Source organism: Caloenas nicobarica, chromosome 4, assembly GCF_036013445.1.
Source record: "Caloenas nicobarica isolate bCalNic1 chromosome 4, bCalNic1.hap1, whole genome shotgun sequence".
Classification (NCBI taxonomy): Eukaryota; Metazoa; Chordata; class Aves; order Columbiformes; family Columbidae; genus Caloenas; species Caloenas nicobarica.
In genome coordinates this window covers 76043035-76065845 of record NC_088248.1, presented here as the reverse complement: position 1 = coordinate 76065845, position 22811 = coordinate 76043035, and the positions used below count along the sequence as shown (strand labels likewise).

Sequence of the window (22811 nt, the reverse complement as noted above, 5' to 3'; positions counted from 1 at the left end):
ATGTCCGTCTGTCCAACCCCTCCAGGGATGGTGACTCCAGCACTGCCCTGGGCAGCCTGTTCCAATGCCCCACAGCCCTTTGGGGAAGAAATTGTTCCCCACATCCAACCTCAACCTCCCCTGGCGCAACTTGAGGCCGTTTCCTCTGGTCCTGGCGCTTGTTCCTGGGGAGCAGAGCCCGACCCCCCCTGGCTCCAAGCTCCTTTCAGGCAGGTCAGAGATCAGAAGGTCTCCCCTCAGCTCCTGTTCTCCAGCTGAACCCCCAGCTCCCTCAGCCGCTCCCATCACACTTGTGCTCCAGCCCCTCACCAGCTCCGTTCCCTCCTCTCAACTCGCTCCAGCACCTCAAGGCCTTTCTTGGTGCGAGGGACCCAAAACTGATGGGTGCATTTCTTTTTTTCCCCCATTATCAGCATAGTGTGAGGTGAAGGTCCTTGCCAGCTGCTCTCACCAAGGTTTTCCCCATGAGCAGCTCAGCTGCAACTTGGGCAATTGTGGCTTGTCCTGATCTGACCTCCCAGCTGTAGTTCACGAGTGACCTTCTGTTCTCCCTCCCTGCAGTGATTACGCTTCGTGCATCTCATTTTGTATGTACTATCTCTTCGTTTCTGTGAAGGATACAGTTATTTGTGCGTTTCTAACACCAGTAAAATGTGGCTATGAGGATTATTCTGAGAGGAGAGTTAGCACTCAAACATAAAACATGACAGAAAATGCAGCAGATAAGAACCAAAAACATTATTTAATAAGGCGAACTGGGTAACGTGCCAGCCAGCATTAAAGGAACAATTAGGCCTTTGCTTGAAGGTGATTATTATTTGATTTTTATACTTTTAGGAAAACAATTCCAAATGGCCATCGTGTGTCAGAGACAGATATCTGAGGGTTGCTTGTCCACCTGGGTGACGTGAATTTGGGCCTTGCTACTTCCAGGTGGACAGATGTCCAAATTACACAAAACACTGTAGTTTGCATCGGTTGACTGTCTTGTACACCATAGTTGTGTGTATTTTATCACGTTTCAGGGGGGTTGTTTTACAGGATACTCAGAGGAAGGTGGCAGCTTCATTTCAATCATATCCGAGTGCTTTACTTTGTTGAGTGCTTCACTTTATTTTTGGGGGAAGAAAAAAAAAAAAAAAGAAAAAGCCTTGTCTGTGTATATTGTTGCAGGTGTTTTATTTGGATTTATTAACACCTCTTATACCTTTCAGTGGAAGAAAGTAGAATGTGTGTATGAAAGGTATGTCTGCACACAGAGAGCCTTTGTCCCGAGCCAGCTGGAGAAGGTAACAGCAAAAGGAAGGCTGGTCTGGACAGGTCTGAAACACCTCTTGGCGTCAGCTCATCCTCATTGCGGTGGGAAGAGCAGGTAGGGAGGAGCAGTCTTCGTTTTTGTTTGTCTGAGTTATCGGTACGCCTTTGAATTCCTCACAGATTTCTTGCAGAGCTTTCTTATGATAACTTGTGCGATGTGAGTCTCCAGTCTCTCTTGTTCTGTTTCAAACAACCGTGAAAGCTCTAGTGTTTCCTTTCTTACTCGTGGTTTGTTTTTTTTTTCCCCTCTCTCTCTTAATTACAGATACAGGGATCTTTAGTCATGTGGAAGGTATTTTATTGACAGCTTTTGAGTCTAAAGTACTTGTTATCACTGAACAGGTGGAGAGTGCTGTAGGCTACTGGGCAAAATCCCTTGTTTAGTGTTTCTTCATAATGATTTCCTAGAACCGAAGAGTGGCTTAGGTTGCACAGGACATCTGCAGCGCTCTCATCTGACCTCCTGCTCCAAGGTGGGTTTCTCGTGAACTTTTTCTGATCAGGTTTCAGACCTTTTCCAGTCAAACGTGGCTGGTTGATGCCACACTTAGCGCTCTCATGGCGAGGAATATTTTCCTCTTGTCTGAACAGAATTTTCCTTGCTGCAAGTTGTGCGTGTTGTTTCTCGTCATTTTGTTCACACTCATCAAGAAGGGTCTAGCTCCGTCTTCTCTGTAACTCCGCCTACTTGAAGGCAGAAATTAGGTCCCCCCACTAATTGCCATTTCTTGTCAAGGTTAAACAAACCCCGTTCCCTCATTCTCTTCTCTTACATCTTGTATTCCAGTGGCCAGACCGCCTTAGTGTGCTCCGCTGAACTCTGTCAAGTTTGGCAATGTCTCTTCTGGGGAGTCCAGCTAAAAGAGAAGAAGAGAAGAAGATCCATTTCCTTGAGTTCTTGGCTATTGTCCTTCTCAGTAGAGCCCGGTATGTGGCCGTTTTTTTTTAGCTGCAGGGGCACACTGTTGATTCCTGTTCACGTTATTGCCCACCAGGACCCCAGATGCTTTTCTGAAGAGCTTCTCCCCAGCCGGTCAGTCCCCAGTTTGTGCTGACAATGGGTATTTTTTTTGTCTCGGGTGCAGGATTTCTCAACTCCATGAGGTTTCCTTCAGCCCATTCTTCCAGCTTGCTGGGCAGTCCAGCCCTCCAGTGTATCAGCCGTTCACCCCAGCATGGTGTTGCCTCTGAACTTGTTGAGGGAGCTCTTCATCCCATCACCCAGAGCATTAATTAAGATGTTGAACAGCATCGGTACTGGCCGTTCGTTGAGGAGCATCATTCATATCACGCTACCAGTTGGGACTTCAATCTGTTGGCTGCTCCTCTTTGAGCTCAACGATCCAACCAAATTTTAGCCACCTTGTGTTGCATCCATCCAGTCTGTATCTCCCCATTCGTGGGGATGGGTTAAGCGTCTCTAGGATGGCCGCTCTTTAAAAGATTTGCTAATGAGGGAGTTGCTTCAAAACAGTAAAAAAGTTGTGTTCAAACTGACCTGTGTGGGGATTGTCCACGGGGGAAGCATGCTGGAAGAATCATAGAATCGTTTCAGTTGGAAGAGACCCTCAAGATCATTGAGTCCAACCATAAAATAAGAGGGATGTGAAGCAGATGCACGTGGGATTCTAAAAAGTACTTTCTAGTCTCTTTCTGTGTTGATAAGCCCTTGGACTCTTATTTTTTCCGTCCACATGGATGGCCATTAGCTTGTTTGTAAATAGAGGTTAAATCCAGGGTATTAAACTCAGAAAAAGCGGAACTCTCAATTTTTCCTGCTGGATGTTGGAAGAAGGAGAATTCATTCAGGCTGTGGCCTGCCTGCTCGCCTGGACTAGTCTGTTCTTAGGAACACGTCTGGCTTAAGTGGATCCAGCTTAATCTCATAGCTGGTGTGTTGCAATTTGGTTGCTCTCCACAAGATCCTCTCCAGTCTGCTTTTATAAAAAGCATATTAGCAGTGAGCAGCGGAGGGCAAAACTTTGAAGGGGCTTTCCATGGATCATCGCTGCAGGCTGCGATTTGACTTTATGCAGCTGTGGGACGTTCCTGAACGTCACAATTTTATAATACCATGACTCTCTATAATGCCAGAGCCTTCTCTGGAGTCTTGCCTTATAGGAAGTTGTTCCTTATTTTTGCATTTGTACCTGTGGCTTCTCTTTCTTAACCATTTCCTCTTGTTGATGTTGGACCAGTGTGCCAAGATCATTTAGAAATCTAAACCCGGACACCATAAGCGCTCGCAAATCCTCCCGGCTGAATCATCTGTTGGGTTTATGGGCATACATTCCAGTCTATCATCCAAATCGGTAAGGAAAATATTGCACAGCTCTTACACCTGGCTGGACCCACTTTCCAGTGCCCTCCCAATTAGATAGCAAACCCTCGATAATTATGCCCTGAGAAGTACGTTGTCAAGCAGCCCTTTTGTGGTGATTATATCTACTTCATGTTTTCTTAGCTGGATGTTAGGGGATTGTCACGTGGAACACTGTCAGAGCTAATAAAGATTGCATTTCTGAATATCCTTATCACCTTTGCACAGACATACATTATTTTTCCTGCTGATGCATAGATTCTTTATTGTTCCATAGATTTTTTTTTTTTTTTTTTTGAAGCTAGAAGGGACCTTAAAGGTGATGAGATCTGCCCCATCCATACTCAAAGTTTAAATGTACAAGCCATGCCAGATTTATTGTGACTTTTGTAACGGGACAGTTGCCATATGACAGCTCCAGGAGATCAAGAGGAAACAACTGTGATGTGTTTATGGGTCCCAAACAAAATTAAACAATTACCTGCATCCAGTGTTCAGAGCAGCCTTTGAACGAATCCCAACCCTTTTTCTGCAAGGGCTGGAAAAACAAGGAACGTGTCTAATCTGGACCAGATATCAGCCAACAGTTATCTGTGCCTACGTGCTGTTACTCAGATCTCGTTAGCTGTTTAATTGGATAATAGGCAGTACGCTTCACAACTACATAAGTATATTAAGCTTAATCTGCTTTGGAGCAGGGAGAGGAGGATGCGCTTGGTGACAAACGGGTGCAAGAAGCTGCATGGCGGAGCAGCGGAGAAAATATGGTCCCGTGTCCCCATCGCAGAGAGTTGCAACACTTTCATATTTGCCCATGTTAGCCAGGCAATTTCACTTTTAAAAGCACCGTTTTTCTAGTGGTTAAATCCCTTTCACAGTTGTCTTTTAATAAAACATGCCAGAGTAACTTCATCCCTGCTTTTAAATCCAACGTGATACAACAGAGCTATGCATTCTATGTCTGTGTGTGACACCTGGATTTCGGAGCAGGTTCCTGGTCCTAAAGCTTGTTTCTGGAATGTGAAGAAGTTGCAGAGTGGACAGGATCTACATGGAAGAGAGAAGCTATTTGGTTATGGAAATAACTCTTCCTTTTTTTCCTGAGAGAATGCAGTAACTGTATTTACCCATTTTAAAACTTTTGGAGTGGATTGGCTCTTTTCAAAGGCGTAACGAAAACCAAGTCAGGCTTCTTGTAGGCTTCTTGTAGGCTTCTTGTAGGCTTCTTGTAGGCTTCTTGTAGGCTTCTTGTAGGCTTCTTGTAGGCTTCTTGTAGGCTTCTTGTAGGCTTCTTGTAGGCTTCTTGTAGGCTTCTTGTAGGCTTCTTGTAGGCTTCTTGTAGGCTTCTTGTAGGCTTCTTGTAGGCTTCTTGTAGGCTTCTTGTAGGCTTCTTGTAGGCTTCTTGTAGGCTTCTTGTGTTTATATTTTCCACTTTTCTCAGCTAGCTTATGTATTGAAAGACGTGTGGATATGAGCATATTTCGTTAGTTGTCACCACCTATTATATTCTCAGGAGTAAGTATCTGCAAGGGACGTTTCTGGGTACAAGTGAGGTATCTACCAAGGGGATCTTTAGCTCAAGGTAAGGGGGGAGTGACTGTGAAACACGTCCTGTCCAAATGTTTTGTGGATTCCCCTGGAATCGATGGAGGGTTTTGACACAAAGCTCAAGTTCAGCCCAACTTTTGGCCCTGTATCTTGGGTGAGGTGCCTTGGGAGTTTCATTTATAGCCTGCTTACCTCATCTAAAAAGTATCTTCAGCTTGTCATTCTGTCCAACATCTGTCTGTAGTAGGCAGAAAAGACAGTAGTAGACCTCTTAACCTTTAAGTGTCTTAAGCAAATGTAAACTCTTAAGTGTGTTTATTACCGAGCAGCTCATTTACGAGCTGTGCAGAGTATCTTGTGGTTCATTTATTTGGAGAATTTGGAGGATTCTCTGGTGCTTTCTGTCTTGACATCTGCATTTTTGTGGCCAGCAAAGGTTCAGAATTAGGCATGTGTCCATCTGAGGAAACTCTTCCCCTGTAAGGTAGGGTGTGAATTTAAAGCATGCTGACTTTCCCATGGAAAATCTTATTAAATAACAAGACCACTAAATCACTTTTATTTTGGATTAAGGGAAAATATTGCAGGGTAACTATTTTGATCCATTTCAGTGTAGACAAACCCCCAACCCACTGATTTATTTTGGATGAACTAGAGAATAGTGGTTGGATGCAGAATATTTTTTTACAGTTAATCCATACCTGATTTAATGCCTGCACTAAACGTGTGGTCAGCAGGGAAAATAATATTTTTTTCCCATATTTTCACATCTCAGCATCTAAATTACTGGGACAGACTCTGGAGAGTATCTGTGTTCTTATTTTCCAAGCTGAGGCACTGACGGTGGGGAGCTACGGGTAAATGGTCCCTTCTTGCTGTGCCTGGGTCAGATTTCGATTGCAGAAGAAATTAATTAGAGTGGTGTGTTAGAGATGGTCTCCCCAAAGTGCTGAATGAGGTGAAGGCTGCAAGGTTTCTGTAACAATATACACTAATAATACCTTTATCTCCCCTCCCAGTCTGCTGCATATTGAAATAAACTCCCGTACTCAGTCCATCGTCAGCTCAAAGCTGGGCTTCGACCAATACTTATTAAAGGGTGAAGAATGCTCCGTCGTACGCCGTTGATAAGGGAATTCAGAAATAAAAGTGGATATTATATTGTCAGTGACCTTTTTTTTCCCCCCCTTTAGCTTTATCTGGAAAAAAATAATGGCATAGATTGTTTTCCTTCTCCTGCGTGGGCACTATCTAGACATGCTCAGCACTTTCAGGGTTGTTTTTCAAAGCCAAGATAACTCTTGTGCTGGTTCTCTCTGGTTTTTCCCTGCTACAGATCAAACCCACGCCCCAGTAACTTGTGAATCAAAACCAGAACACCTGCTTGGTTGGATGTTAGAGTCTTCTTTACAAAATATTTTAAAACCAGATGTGCGGTGCTCTGTGTTTTCAAGAAGACAAGGTGGTGAGATTTGAGTTCTTGGGAAAGATTCATCTTGCAGTTGTGGCAGAGGATGGTTGAACTGGCCTCATAGGGGGATCCACGGTGTTCACAGAGTGAACGCGTCACTCTAAGCCTTCATTAGGGTCTTTAAGCTTTATTTTAAGTCTGAGCCTAAGTCGTAGACCATCTGATGTGCAGAGTCAAGGCCTCGTCTGCGACGGGCAGCCCTTTGGGGGGTTGAGCAAAGATCCTCGTGTCTTGCAAAACCGGTGGCCTGTGTTTCAGAAAGGGACATTGTGAGCGAGGAGGACAAGTTTCCAATCACATGTCCCCCAGCAAGTGCTGTCCTTTCGGTAGGAAGACTTGTTGGAGAATGTTAATTGAGTCCCTTTTTAAATGAAGGAGCCTTTGCTTCCTTCCCAAGTTTTCAAAACAAATTTTCCAAGTACAGAGGCTATGTTTCATTCAAGTGTAAATCCTTTCTCTTTAACCTGGAAGTTATCCCAGAAAAAAGAAAAACCACGAAACAAAAACCATCAATTCACTGCAGGACAGACCCTTGTGCTTGCGGTGGAAAAAAAAAAAGTGGATCAAATTGTCCAAACAGGAAGGGATTAAGAAAAGTCTTTGCTCAGCGAGCAGAGATCTCATTTAAGTTTAAATCATCTCCCTACAAACTCTGCTTTATATCTCTGTTGCTTTTGAAGCATCACACAATAGTTGAAGTGTTTGCTAAATTTAGAAATGACAATTTCTTCTTGCCAGCCTGTCCGTGGGCTGTGTGGGTTTCAGCGTGTTGTCGTGGGAGGGATGCAAACAGTGATTTGAAGTTTACTGGCTTGTTATCTCTTCTGGCTTCCACATAGTTCAGTCCTGGGGGGTGGGTACCTAATACTTTACACCAATTCCTTTTGATTTAAGGGCATTAATCAGAATGCTTTTTTTTTTTTTTTGGCACAGCAAGGTGCTAATGCTGTTTTACATATGGCAAAGCTGAATTATCAAAAAGATAAAGCGTGATGTGCTGAATAAAATGAGCTCCCATCTAAGCACATTGAAATTGTGCTATATTTTTAGCAATTTAAGGATAGGATTGTCATTCTTTTACCCCCAGTCCATAAGAAGCTGTGGAAGAACAGATAAATCACAAGCGTCCCGGTTTCTCCTGTTTGCCGCATGACAAGTCTTCCTGCGCTGTGAAAAATCCCTTAGATCTAAAAATCTTTTTTTTCCCCCCTCAGCCTGTGCTGTTTAATTTTTTCTCAGCAACGTTTTATTTTAGTTCTGTGAAGCAATTTGAGAGACAGTTTCCCGAAGAGGAGCGGTGCAAAGTGAACTCCCTTTTGTTTCAGTAAAATGTCTTGACGGTCACCGAGAAGAAACGGTTTTGAGCTGAGGTGCGTCGGGAGGAACCGAAGGCACCTTGCAGGAGTTATAATCCGTCATTAACGTGCATCCCCTGGCACTCCAGCCTGCAGGGCTCTTGGTAACCTCGGAGCACAAGAACTGGTTTGCTGTTGGGGCCTCCAGAGAAAACTTCATCCTTGGGCTTCGTTTTGAAGTTTGCAAACAAGGTGGAAACAAAGCCGAAGGCATCACCGTTGTGTTTTAATCTCTTTCCTCTCCCCACCTTCTTTCTTTTTCCCCACCCCTTCTTTCTTTTTCCCCCCTCCCTCCCTTCTTTTTTTCTTTTCCTTTCCCGAGCTGTTTCTGTGCAGTTTCCATGTGCCCAGCACTCAGGAGCAAAACAGCTCCACAGAATGAAGTTGCTTCTGTTTGTATTTAACGTTCCAGCAAAGCAGGAGCCCAGGAGAAATCCCCACAATATCTGGAAAGGCATCATTTTTCTGGAGTCACGTCTAGTCTGTTCCAGGCTGAAGTCGATCCAGTTACTGTGGGAGTAAATCTGTGTGGTGTTCAGCCCGTCTAATTTTGGTTCTCATCCCCTAGTGTTTCTGTTGCTTTTAATGATTTTCGCTGTGGCTTCAATGGTAAAGATGTGGTAACTGCTCCGGGGATAGCTTAAAATCAAAGATTCAGTGTGGGTGTTGCTTTCAAACAGAGAAGAAATGATGCTATTTAGGAAGTTGTGCTGCTATTTCAGGGCAGTTTGGTAGGTCTCAATCCTGAGAAGTGGTAAGAAAAAAAAAATAATAATTGCTTTTGGGCTAGCGTGTCTCATATGGTGTGTCCTGAAATGATCCTCATGTACACATTGAGTTGGAAGCAGTTCTGAGCCTCTCTGTGTGCGGATTCATTCCCTGTCTCACTCTCCTATTACGCAGGACGGGAGGAGAAGGAAAGATTCCCCTTGAAGCGTTGCTCCCAAGCTTGCTGCGATGAATTAAAAACCCCAAACCACAGAGAATTCCCAAATGTAATACGGACACCAGTGTTTATTTGACTGGGACCCCATTGTGTTCCGAGCTGTGCAAACACGGGCAAGTTTCCTATATAATTAAGGCTGGTTTTTATCAATTAAGATTCTCAAACAATTGGAGAGAGGAGGAGAATAGTGAAGATAAGATCACATGGTGATGCAGATGGGACAGAGTACAGGTTGTGCAGGAAACTTGTTTGCAGCATTGTTCTGATCCATTACACCAATATTTTTAGTTTGTAACCTCTTTTTTTTCCTGTAGTTTTCTGTCTCTCCTTCCTTTTGCAGTCGGGAAACAGCAAGCTTTGTTTTCATGAGAAGCTTAGCAGTGATGGATATTTCTTAATAATGAACGTGATCAAGAAGCTGGAAATAAGGGGAAAATTCCCACCGCGGGCTCAACCAGGGTTTGGCGAGCTTACAAAAACATGGGAAAAGGCAGGTCAGTTTGAGTCCGGGTGTTATTATTCTGGTAAGCTCAACAGCTCTGTTCCTGAGCTGTTCACCTGCATCTCACTCTGCTGGTTGAAGTTCTGCCCAGCTGACGGAATTGACGGGTCCCTGATGGTCTGTAGGATGTGGTGTTAGAATCTGTGGCTAGATCACGATTTCTATCGCCAGGGTAGGAATATCCCATTGACTGCCGCAGGCTGAACGCCGCTCTGGTGTCCCTGTTCTCTCCAGCTTCTACTGGGGCAGGACAAGAGTGTTCTGGCAGTGCAAGGTGTCCCTGGTGATGGAGTAGGTGTTGTGAGATGCCTCCTAGGTAGGTGGGCCCTTGTAGCTATCCCTGCAACCTTCCAAAATAAAGGGATGCTGATGCAAAAGCTACAGCATGTACTTGTCTCTTTGGGGGATTTGTAGAGCAGCAGATTTACTGGATTTGTTCCTCTGTTGTGCAAGGAACATGCGGAAGCTGTGCTTTTTGTCACTGCTGTGAAACTCCTTTTAACTGTGTCCTGTGTAATACCGTAGCCTCTGGCACATGAACCACGGCATTGCAGTGTTCTGATCTTACCAGCTGCTTGGGCAGGAGAAGCTCCGTGGCACAGGGAAGTCATTGTCTCAGCTGCAGACGAGCTCACCAGCTTTGTGTGACCAGAAAAACCCCAATAAAAAGGGGACGGAAGAGACGCCTCGGAGACAGTTCCAAAAGCTCAGCCAGTCTGACCATAGCTGACCCATCTTACCATCCCAGGGTACCCTTGCTGTGTGTTCCTGAAAGACGCTGGCTTCGTTTTCAGCCCATTTCTCTGGGAATCATGAGATGATGGTGACCACTTCCCAGCCCTTCCATGGGAGCTTCTATGCTGGACATGAGGAAGAAATTTTCTACATTGAGGGTGGTGAGAGCCTGGCCCAGGTTGGCCAGAGAAGTGGTGGATGAACCATCCCTGGAGACATCCCAGGCCAGGCTGGATGGGGCTCTGAGTAACCTGAGCTGGTGCAGATGTCCCTGCTCATGGCAGGGGGGGCACTGGGGGAGCTCGGAAGGGCCCTTCAACCCAAACCATGCCATGATTCTGATGGTGGAGGAAATAATCTAGTTCTTAATTTCATCCATGTACTGTCAATTAAGATGCCGACCCACTGGCCAAGGTGTGTTCCAGCAGACTGTCAGGGGGGCCTTTGAAGAATAATTCAAGATATTCTGCTCCCATCTCAGCATCTTGGATCTGGCTGAGCCGCCTGAATCCTCACGATGCCCTTCAGCCAGAGGAACACGCTGCACAATCAGCCATGGGCCAGCCAGTTGTTTTGATTTATTTCCTTTTCCCTCAGATGAGAAAGATGTGGAAAACGCATAATGGTGCGTTTTATCAGTGAGTTTTCAATGATGTGATTCATCCCCTATGTTCTTGGCATGACGTTCTTTGGTTTGTTTTCTGGATATCCTGGCAGGTCTGTTAGTGCCAAGCACTATATGGAAGTGCCCTGTGGCACAACCTGCTCTGCCCGTATGTCAGCTTGAAAAACAAACAAACAAAAAATCCAAACAAAAAAACCTAGCTCATAATAGGAAGTCTTTATACCGCATGCCAAGATGCTTGGGGCTTGTTAAATATATTCTACTTGTCAACAACTACCCAATTTAAAAAGTAGCCTTGGTGTGAATCAGCTTTGAGCAAGTTCATTTGACTCGAGGGATACTTGCAGGCATGAAAACAAGTTGGATCACAGTGGTAAAAATGTGCAGTGGTTTCCTGACCAAAAGCACCATCCAGTGACCCTTTTTTTTGTTTGTTTGTTTGTTTTCGTCTCCTCTAAGCATTCAAGAATATAGAGATTTTCCTCGTAGGCAAATTTTTGGTGACTTCGGTGAGTGGAGGAGGTTTTACTGGGGCGTTTCTGGGAGCCACTTGGTGTGTTTGTGGAGCACTTGCAGCAGGTGATGCAAATTGAACGTCGGTGCGCGGGAGTTTGGGTGTAACAAGACAAAACGTCCTGACGCTTCTTTGCCTGGAGCCAGTATTGTCATCCCAAGAAAGGCCTTGAGGTGCTGGAGCAAGCTGAGAGAAGGGAACGGAGCTGGTGAGGGGCTGGAGCACAAGCGTGATGGGAGCGGCTGAGGGAGCTGGGGGTTCAGCTGGAGAACAGGAGCTGAGGGGAGACCTTCTGATCTCTGACCTGCCTGAAAGGAGCTTGGAGCCAGGGGGGGTCGGGCTCTGCTCCCCAGGAACAAGCGCCAGGACCAGAGGAAACGGCCTCAAGTTGCGCCAGGGGAGGTTGAGGTTGGATCTGGGGAACAATTTCTTCCCCAAAGGGCTGTGGGGCATTGGAACAGGCTGCCCAGGGCAGTGCTGGAGTCACCATCCCTGGAGGGGTTGGACAGACGGAGATGAGGTTCTCAGGGACATGGGGCAGTGCCAGGGGTGGGGGAACTGTTGGACTCGATGATCTTGAGGGGCTTTTCCAGCCAAAATGACTTTGTGATTTTTCACTGGGGTTCACTGGCTGCAGCAGCGGGTTCCTCACTGGTGTATAAATCCCGTGTGATGCTTGTGTGTCCCTCAACAGGTTCGTTTGTACAAGCCAGAACTATGGCATCCATTCCCCAGGTGAGCTCTGCTCCCTGCCTGCTCCATCTTTCCTGGCTTGTCTGAATTCCCCTGCCCGACTCGCTCCCAGCAGCTCTGACAATCACGTGGTGGCTCTGGGAGCCGGTGGCTCGTTTCATTTCTCCCCAGCCCTCCTTGTCTTGAAGACTGAATTATTACAGGTCCTGGTTTGTCCACATGTCCCACTCTCCGTGGGCTGCTGCTCTGATCACTCCGAGATTTGGACACTAGCTAGCTATGTCTTTTCTTGCAACACGGCTTCAGATGATCTGCTTGGATAATTAGGCAGCAATTGAGCGCCCAGTGCCTCTAAACTAGCAGGAGATTTTATCGTGGAGCTTTTTCCACCATCTTTGCTGATTCAGAGATAATTAGAACATGTCAGATTTGATGATATTTGATTATTCTCTCTGTCTCCCCCACATTTTTCCTGGATGATGGTGTTGTGGGAAAAGGCAAAAGGGGACAGCTGTCTTGGATCATATTTACGACTTCTTGTTGAACTTTAAAACATTTCTGCTTTGTTTTCTAGGCCAGCGGTGTAGGACCACAGAGTGGTGCTGTTGTTGGAGCCTGCATAAGGTCTGACGGCCTCAGCTTTAAGATCTAGAAGCTTTGGGCTCTTCTCATTCATAACTAGCGGAGTCGTTTGGCAGAGGTGGCTCTGGGCGGTCATCCTTGTGTGGCACGGAGAGATGCGATGGCTTCCCTGAGGTCCCACAGACCACCAGTGGTCACACTGGGAGTAGGAGTCCATTGTTTGTTGTGCATATTGAAGGACCACAACTTCTTCCCAGCTTGGGAAACAAAACCATATTTAGTGTGGCCCCATCTCTGTCTCTCCTGAGATGCGGGGAGGTGATATTTCTGCAAATGAGGAGGGAAATGAAGATCAGGCTTGCAGTGATTTGTTACAAGAGTAGGGACCAGGCAGCCCAGCTAAGGTCATCTTCTCAGGGTGGAGGAGACCTGGGTTTGGACAGGCAAAGGTTAATTCGGTGATTTTTTCCTCCGTCTCTTTTGTGATGTGTCCAGAGGAAGAAGAACGCAGAGTCAGCCTGGAGGTCTCTGCTGCCTTCAAAAAAATGATGCTGAGGTTTTGGGCACAAGGTTGTGGGTTCGGCATGTGGGTAAAACAGGAATAATTTTGTTGATGCTGCTGTCAAAGAGTACAGGGTGTGTGTTACTAATGTGATTCCTCACTTGATGTCTGATCCAGTTCCACATTCACTGTCAGTTGTTGGGGTGGGTCAGTAATTTGTAAATGGGGCTTGTAGATGCTCATGTAAGATCACTACTACTGAACTGCAGCCTTTTAAGTGGCTCAAGCTCGGGCTTTTACGTGGGCAAATTTTAGTGGATGGTAGCAGTTGTCCTCAGTTCAGACTTATTTTTTTCTCAAAGCTTCCCCTATAAATTCCGGCAGCTCTCTGGAAATGGAGCCACTTTGTTTTTGCTCCTGCTGCCGAAGCATAAGGCTGGGCACGGGTCACTCATCTGTCAGCAGCGCCGCCTTGTTTTTGTGCAAAGCTCTCTGGCTTCGTTGTACCAGTGTGGGGAGAAAGATGAGCATAGTCAGCTCTCTGTCACCCCGGGTGGTGGGCAAAGGTGAGGCACATGGGGTAGATGGGTTGTGTTGGTGCTGTGGGATGCAGTGGGGAGGGTGCTGCAGAGATGATGATGCTCCATTCCAAAACTTGGGTCCAGGGGCGATTGCTCACTCAGGTTCACTTGTCCCCGTGCAGCATCTGGAAGGCAGCTGGGGCTGTTCAGCCTGGAGAAGAGAAGCTGAGAGGGGATCTTGTCAATGCTGATAAATATCTCAAGGGTGGGTGTCAAGAGGATGGACCAGACTCTGTTCAGTGGTGCCCAACGACAGGATGAGGGGCAACGGGCACAGACTGAAACACAGGAGGTTCCATCTGAATATGAGGAGAAACTTCTTTCCTGTGAGGTGCCAGAGCCTGGACCAGGCTGCCCAGAGAGGTTGTGGAGTCTCCTTCTCTGGAGACATTCAAACCCGCCTGGACCGACCCTGTGTGACCTGCTCTGGTGACCCCACGTTAGCAGGTGGGTTGGACTGGATCTCCATAGGTCCCTTCAACCCCAACCAGTCTGGGATTCTGTGGCTCCAATCAGACATGGAGAAGTGATGAGGATCAAGGAGATGAAGTTGCACTGATGGGGAAAATCAGCAATTTGGGATCTGCCTTGCTTGTTTCAAGCACTGGAAACCACTGCATTCAAGGAGAACATGCCCTGATGGTCCCGCTTGGAGCAGGAGGTTGGAGTGGAGCCTTGCAGGGGCTGCTTCTGACCAACACTTGCAGTTTCCGTGAGCTGTCAGAACAGGTCTCCTCTGCCGAGCCCTGCTGCCTGCAGAAGAGGGCAGCAGGATCGGTCTGGGGCTGAGCGGCTTGTTCCAGCTGCCCACATCAGCCAGCAAACCTGTTCAGACTCAAATACCGAGTCGGATAAAGCCTGAGTGTGAGGATGATGATGCAACACCGCTCTCCGGGTGGTTTCAGCCCAGCTGGAGGTGGCTTTCCAGAGTTAACCTTGGTCTCAGGGGTGCGTGCGCTGTCGGTGAAACAGGTTCACGAGCTCGGGAAGGTCCCTGGTGTGTACGTAGGTGGCTGTGGACCACTATCCCGCTCCTGCAGCTCTCCAGGTCTCCGAGCAGCTGAGGTGTGTCTGCTTCTGATGAAATAAACCTCCCATTGTGCCGGGTTGGTGTTTGCACAACTCCTACACAAAGGTAGTTTATAACAGCAGGTGTGTTTCACCCGCATATCCGACTGACGTGGAAGGCTTAAGTTCATTTAATAGCACTCCTGCCTTCTGTTGGAAGGGTGTCCGTACTGAACCCGTGCTGGTATAAATGGGGATTCTCAAAAGGATTGTGAGCTTGGCTGGAATAAAGAGGAGTGCGGGGCGTATGTGGAGGAGTCAAAAATAGACGTATCTTCCCGCTTGACATGTTTACAGCCTGGAGAACTTGGAAAGAGCATCTCGAAACACCAGGCAGTAAGGATTAATGTCCTTGCTTCTGAGAAGGCTGATGAAAGGGGAAAAGAGGGCGAAGTTACAAAACGCTGGTTTGTTGTGCCAGGAGCTGCGGCGAACCACAGCGAACAGCCACAGGAGGCACTGGCGACAGCGCAGAAATCCCCTTCCACTTCATTTTCGTGTCTGCACGGAGTTAAACCTGCTCCATCCTGACCCATGCTCAGTGGAGAGCCTGAGTCTGACGCCTGGAAAGGTGTTAAAGGAGATAAAATTGCTGTAACTAGAATAATCCTTCCAAGTGCTTCTCCCTCATCTTAGGAAAAAGAAAAAAAAGTGCATTAGAGATGAAAGCTGAAAATTTTGTTATTGCAGTGACTTAGATAAAGGTTACTCACTCCAGCCATGCAGTTGCTCAGTACAATTAGTGCTGGACTGTTTAATGAGTTAACAACAAACCATCTTTAAATCTGCTCAGTAAGTTGCCTTTCTCTTGTGGAGCTTTTGCGTATGGGCTCTGCTAATAATGCTTTCAGATAACCACTCCTCTCTATGCAGTTGATGAAATAATAGGGATTATTACATCTATTGGAAAAAGGCTTTTGAAACTCTGCTTCAAGACGCTTGCCTTTTTAAAAAAATTATTTATTATTTTTTTTATTGTTTTCTGAGGCGCAGGAGATGCCCTGCACTGGGTGGTCTGTGCAAATTTCCATCCCCAAAAGAGTTTGCTAATAATTCATGTGCTCACAGACACACATTTCTGCATCGTGGCAGATTCCTGAGGTGCAAAGGCCAGAAAATTTTATCTATGATCTGTCCTGGCCATCTCCATCAATGCAGCAGCATTCCCAGCACCACAACCTTCTCCTGGTGGGACTGGAGTGTAAATGTCGATGAGAAATTGGATCCTGATTTAAAAGCTTCAAGCAATATCCTCTTTGTCTTTAGTGAAAAGTGTTTCAACAGCTGATTAGCGTCACTGCTAAAAATAGACATTTCTGTTGTGAATTTTTTTTAGCTTCTGCTCGTGGTTGCTCAATCTTGCTTTGTCTCTGCTTAGCTTGAATTAATTCTCTGGTGTCAAGTATTCTCTGTTTGTAAACACTTTCAGACTGCGATGACAAACCTGCATTATAAACACAAGTGTATGTACTGCCCCTTCATGTGTTGATAGTATCTTGAATACTTGCACTTAAAATAACAACAAAATAGTAGTGTGTTTGTTTCTTGTGCTTCCATTTAGTCTTTCAACTGAAATGAAGTCTTGTTGCTTTTATCTGAATTCCTTTCAAACAAACACAATGCTGTTCTTTAAGTTTATGATTAAGGATGATGCGTAATTCCCATAAATTAAAATGATGAGGGAATAAAGTGATTCTGGTAAATTTTAGTCTGTTTACGATGGAGCTGCTTGGTCTGTGCGGTCTGCAGGGAATTTATTTGTATTGATGATGCATTTCTCACCCTCCAGACTGGCTGTTGCACTTGATATTGCGAAGACTCAATTCAACACCCTTCAGAGGGACTAAAAAGTTCCAGTAAATCCTGTGGTCGGGAAAGAAAACCGGGTCCTTGTGCAGGAGTCTGGGAACAGCATGTGGAAGTGTGGCCACCGGCTGCCTTTTCTGCAAGTGCTGTTCCTCCCAACCTCATTTTAGCTGCCGAAGGCTCTTTCTAGATCTGTAGGTAGGTCATGGTGATGTGAGGTGATGTGCTGAGGTCCCCATGTCCACAAGTGTGTGTCCCTGGAGGCTCCGTGTTGGACTTGCTGTGCTCTGGCCCCATGGATGCCCCTGAATGCCTGGGATGCATTTGGGCTCTCCTGGGCTTCATCATCTAGTTTGGGTTTATCCAGAAGGAATGAAGATGCTGAAGGGAGTGGAGCATCTCCTGTGTGAGGAAAGGCTGAGGGAGCTGGGGCTCTTGAGCTTGGAGAAGAGGAGACTGAGGGGTGACCTCATTAATGTTTATAAATACATAAAGGGTGGGTGTCACGAGGATGGAGCCAGGCTCTTCTCGGTGACAGCCAACAGTAAGACAAGGGGTAATGGGTTCAAGCTGGAACACAAGAGGTTCCACTTAAATATGAGAAGAAACTTCTTCCCGGTGAGGGTACCAGAGCCTGGCCCAGGCTGCCCAGGGAGGTTGTGGAGTCTCCTTCTCTGCAGACATTCCAACCCGCCTGGACACCTTCCTGTGTAACCTCATCTGGGTGTTCCTGCTCCGGTGGGGGGGTTGGACTGGATGAGCTTTCGAGGTCCCTTCCAATCCCTGACATTCTGGGATTCTGCGAAGCCGTTTGGCTGCTTCGATACCACTGCACAGCATGAAGGAAACCACAGGGAGGGTTGGATGGGGCTCTGAGCAACCTGATCTGGGTGAAGATGTCCCTGCTCATGGCAGGGGTTGAGCTGGATGAGCTTGGAAGGTCCCTTCCAACCCAAACTATTCGATGATTCTATGATTACTCCTTTTCTCCATCATCTGAAAGGCTGCAGACAGCAGATGCAAGTTGGACACCCAAGTAATGAAATGAGGTGAGACGAGTCCCACCTGAGATGACCATGATTGTGGCATGCTGGGAGCCCACAGCTATGGCTTGGGGGTATAAGACAACCTGCTGTGTGCTATGAAGTTAGAAAAGAGAGGAAGGTCGCTTTTTTTTAAGAGTAACCAATCCTGGTGGAAAAAAAAAACAAATCAAAAAACCCAACCGACCACCAGACAAGGCTTTAAACACGCAAGCTTTGTGTAAGCCTTGCCTAAGCCTTTGTGTCATCGCAGCTAAGACAGTGCTAGCAGGAGAGCATTTGCCTGAGCTAAGAATAGCAGATTTCCTTGAGAAATGTTTGTGTTTATTTTGGTTTTGTATTTTTAAATTGTCGGAGCCTTTGGTGACCTTTTTCTTAAGGGTCCTAGAAGAATAGCCTGATTGGAGCGTATTGTTGTAATAAGGAGGGCAGTTGTGAACTGCCTTAATTCCCTGGCTTCTTCCTTGTGACCTGCAAGGTTTTACTGGCAAATGGGAAAAGAAAAACAAAACAAAACCAAACACCAAAAATCATGAAGTAGATACATGTCTGAACTCTGTTGCTATTGCTGCTGGATTAAAGGTAGAGCAGGCTGGCGCGACATCTGCGTTTGTGCTATTTCTAGGTTGCCATTGTCTGCTGGGCCATTGTAACTTAAGTAGAAGGCACTCTGTGTTAAAGGGAATATGTAAAGAATATCTCTTGATTGAAAGGATGAAGCACAAAAATCTGTGAAAAATTGTTTCTAAGTCTTTGCTAGGATAGGTCTGGTGTGATGTCCTGCTGAAAGCTACCAAGGCTCCTCTGCAGATGAAGAGTTGTTTCCCTGGGAGCAGTTTGCTGGGGGTATAACTAACATCAGCAGAGATGAAGGGATGGGGAGATCATAGAATCACAGAAGGGTTTGGGTTGAAGGGCCCTTCCCAGCTCCCCCAGTGCCCCCCCTGCCATGAGCAGGGACATCTGCACCAGCTCAGGTTGCTCAGAGCCCCGTCCAGCCTGGCCTGGGATGTCTCCAGGGATGGTTCAGCCACCACCTCTCTGGCCAACCTGGGCCAGGCTCTCACCACCCTCAGGGCCAACAATTCCTTCCTCATGTCCAGCCTGAATCTCCCTCCTTTAGTTTAAAACCATCACCCCTTGTCCTATCACCTGTCCCCAAGTTGAAGGGTACAAATGCCAGGAATGGAAAACTCGTGGTTGGTAGAATGATGCCCATCTTTGAAATTATATTTTTGCAAAGATTTGTCTGCTGGGAAACAGCAGTTGAGCCTTTTGTTGTTGTGTTTTGTTTTGTTTTTTTTTTTTAAGGATGGTGTTTTTAGGATTTTTTTTCAAAGGTATTTTTGAATGAAGGAGTTGGACAGTAGCGAGAAGGCATGAAGGAAGGGTAGTGCCCAATGGGAAGGCAAGGACATAGTGGTGATAGAGACTGAGAAAAGGGAGCAGGTCTGGAAGAAGTGGTGATTAAAATATAATGAGTGAGACACTTAGATGCACGAGAGGTAAGAGCATCAAATTTATATTTTTATGACAGAAGGAAAATGCGTATTTGGACTTTTTTTTTATTTATTGTGGGTAACCATTGTCTGTTAGCTGTCTCAAAGGAAAACTATGCAAGACAAAGTAGGTGGAATTTTACTTTTAGTGAAGCTGTGATTTAGTACCACCCTTGCTCTTAGAGGGACACAAAGTAAAATTACAGCCTCAGATTCACAGTCCAACAGCTAGCACATTTCTTACCCTGTGATTAAAAAAGAAAAAGAAAAAAAAAAAAAAAAAAGAAAGAAAAGAATCAACCCTTTTTGGCAATCAAGAGAAAGTAAAAAGCCAAACTATCTTTGTGTCAGAGGACCTAGTAATATTCCCTGGCTCAAGCCCTGACTGGTGGCTTGGCAAGTGCTGAAGGTAGAGAATTACAAATAAAATACCATGATTTATGTGCTTGTCTTTCTTATGTGCCTAACAAAGCGTATAATTAATACTGAAATAAAGGATAGTGGAGATTCATATATTTATATCATCTCTTCTTTTCACAATAGAGCATATATCCTGGTTGGAAAGCCTGAACTCTTGCTGAATTTTAATTGCCTTCTCCTGCTGATCATACAGTAAAGGTTGTTGGCTAATGAAGGGTGATTTCTGAATCAGGATTCTGTACACACAAAATACCCTGTTATTTTCTAATCTGTCTAGACAGGTCACCTAATCCAGTATTAAAATTAAAATGCTGAAGCAGGAGGGAAAGAGATTTTTTTGAAGCTTTCAAGTAAAGAATCCACATGAGTTTACTGAAGCTGGGATTAGGAAAGCTATACTTAAAGAACTGAGCTGAAACAGTTCAACTTCTATAGGATGTAGAGGGCAGAAAAGATGTCTCTTTACTGCGTAAAATCAGAGAATCATTTTGGTTGGAAAAGACCTTTAAGATCATCAAGCCCAACCGCTGCCCCATGTCCCTGAGAACCTCATCCCCGTCTGTCCAACCCCTCCAGGGATGGTGACTCCAGCACTGCCCTGGGCAGCCTGTTCCAATGCCCCACAGCCCTTTGGGGAAGAAATTGGTCCCCAGATCCAACCTCAACCTCCCCTGGCGCAACTTGAGGCCGTTTCCTCTGGTCCTGGCGCTTGTTCCTGGGGAGCAGAGCCCGACCCCCCCTGGCTCCAAGCTCCTTTCAGGTAACTCCAGTACAAGTTATTTCAGCTGTGGGTTTATAATGGCTCACAGATGAGGAAGGACTAGCCAGATTAAGATTGATTTCTTGAAGAAGAGATGGCTGGGATCTTATATGAAGCTCCTTAGCACTGAGGAGATGTGAACAGGGAATGGCTGTTCAATGTTTCTTACAGTTTTGGGAGATGTCCTCAATTTTCATTGGGTAGCGGTTTTGAAACCACAAAAGGGACATTAATATTTGCATAGGGTTAATAGACTGTGCAGCTCCTCACCACTAAATTGTTGCAAAAGCCAGAAGTAGGTAGGGATTAAAAAATAAGTTGACAATTGCAAGGAGGAGAAGTCCCCAGGGGTCTGGACATACTCTCTACCTTACAATGTCCTTACTGGACTTATTGCTGGACACTGGTACTGCCAGAAGAGGATCATTCCTCTTTGACCAACCCCAAACTTGTCAACATGACTCGTTGTGGCAGTTCTTGTGTCTCCATTAATAACTGTACTGCTTTTCCCTTCATATCCCAGTGGTGGACTTTCCCAAAGCTCTGAGTACAGAGATCCCAATGTTCAGGGCCCACATGAGGAAAGACCACAGGAGAAAGCCAAGTAAAGACAAGCCTTTAGGTGTCTAGAACTGGAAACCTGACCCATCTCACCAGCTGCTGTAGAGAAGGAGTTTTTCATCCTCCTCTTCCCTGCCTGCTCCAGAGCTTTGCTGTTTCTTGTGGAACCAGGGAAGAAATCAGTCACTGCTGCTTCTTCAAACTCTCATACTGCTTGTGAATCCAGCTTGCTCAAGAGTAAGTCCAGGGCTTGGTTTTGGCTGCTCGTGGCTTTTCCGCTTGTCAAATGACCATGTTTCGTGACTCTTTCCCCATGGACTAGAAAGCATTGGATGCTTGACGTGTTTGACTTCAGCTTGGAAATAACTCTCCGATGTCTCCGTGACAAATATCTGCTAGCTGAAATCTGTTGGTGAGGAGGTGAAAACGGTGAGATGGTTGATGTAATGAGAGGTAGAAGGTTTTGGTGTGGCTGCACCAGAGCTGGCTCAATGTCACCTGTTCCGTTGTTCAGTGACAGCTGGAACGAGCTGTACCAGCAGCAGCAGAGCTTGTTACGGGCTCTGTGCTAATCCCTCTTGGGGGTGAGCCCAGGTAGGGTGGACTCAGCTGAAGTTGTTCCAGTTGAAACTAAACACTTTCAAAACAGTTGTCAGGAGCTGGGGTGGGACCACTTTACTTTTTATACCACTGCTTAAATCACTACAGACAGCATTGTGGTGTCAGCTCTGTTACAGAGAGCAGGAGATGTTTGGTCAATATACATAAATGCTTTCAGATCCTGGAGAAAAAGGGCCTGTCCAAATGAAACAATAGAATCATAGGAGAGTTTGGGTTGGAAGGGACCTTCCCAGCTCCCCCAGTGCCCCCCCTGCCATGAGCAGGGACATCTGCACCAGCTCAGGTTGCTCAGAGCCCCGTCCAGCCTGGCCTGGGATGTCTCCAGGGATGGTTCAGCCACCACCTCTCTGGCCAACCTGGGCCAGGCTCTCGCCACCCTCAGGGCCAACAATTTCTTCCTCATGTCCAGCCTGAATCTCCCTCCTTTGGTTTAAAACCATCACCCCTTGTCCTATCGCAACAGGCCCTGTTGAAAAGTCTCCATCTTTCTTATCACCCCCTTTTAAGTGCCGCTTTGTACTTCATTACTATATGTGATCATATACTGCAATAGTCCAGTGACACCTTAAGCACAAAGGTTTGTCTCTTCTTCTGGTGATGCAAGAGAGAAACAGGAGTCTTTGACACTCATCAAGAGTTGGGAGAACTGAGGAAGAGCGTGGGAGTATCCAGCTGCTTGGCAACAGCATACGAGCCCCTTGGATTTCTCTGTGTTCCCTAAGTGTTGGGAAGGGAGGACAGTAAGGCTGGGAATTGTGTGTGGGCTTTGTCCAAATCACTGGGCACCAGGTGATTCAAGGGCTGGTGAATCCTGGGCTGGGTTCGTCCTTTGCAAGTCAAGACTGAGGTCTTCTTCAGCCTGGTGAGCTGCGGGTCTCTGTGCCCTGTTCCTTCCCCTGTTCTTGAGGGACAGGTGTGAACCTGTCCAGAATCAGATGACTGGACAATGACATTTGTCTATGACGACATCTACACTGGTGGTCCCTGGTTAAGATTAAACTTTAACCATCAACTCTGGCCGCATACTAAAATAAGGTGATGGGACCCAAGAACTAAGGGTAGAGACAGTTAAAAAGATGGTTTCCAGGGGTTTGCAAAGAAAAATAGGATGCTGCTTGGAGGAACAGTTGGGTGCCTGGGGTGGGTGGAGGTAGAATTGGACCAGTCAGGACTAATGTGGGTTTAAACCTCTCGCATCAAAGACCGAGGCTGATCCCGATGTGGCAGGACAGTGCTGGCTCTGCATCGTGCGGCTGTGGATTTTGAGCTGGCCCTTGTTGGCTTTCATCAGTCGAACCGTTTTTCCGTCTGTACTGTTTCTGTAATGATTGGTTTGATATCT

At 46.2% G+C, this 22811-nt stretch overlaps 1 protein-coding gene across 2 annotated transcripts in view; it reads left to right on the top strand.

Moving 5' to 3' along the window:
* The window catches only part of SMOX (spermine oxidase), a 57203-nt gene that overhangs the window by 8048 nt on the left and 26344 nt on the right, over window positions 1–22811 (top strand). Inside the window, exon 1 of one of the 2 annotated variants that reach the window (XM_065634065.1) lies at window positions 3556–3629. The exons of the other annotated variant lie outside the window; for it this stretch is intronic. The gene's annotated coding sequence lies outside the window, so the exon portion shown is untranslated. Of the gene's footprint in view, window positions 1–3555; window positions 3630–22811 lie in introns of those variants that run through there. 2 annotated transcript variants of the gene reach the window in all.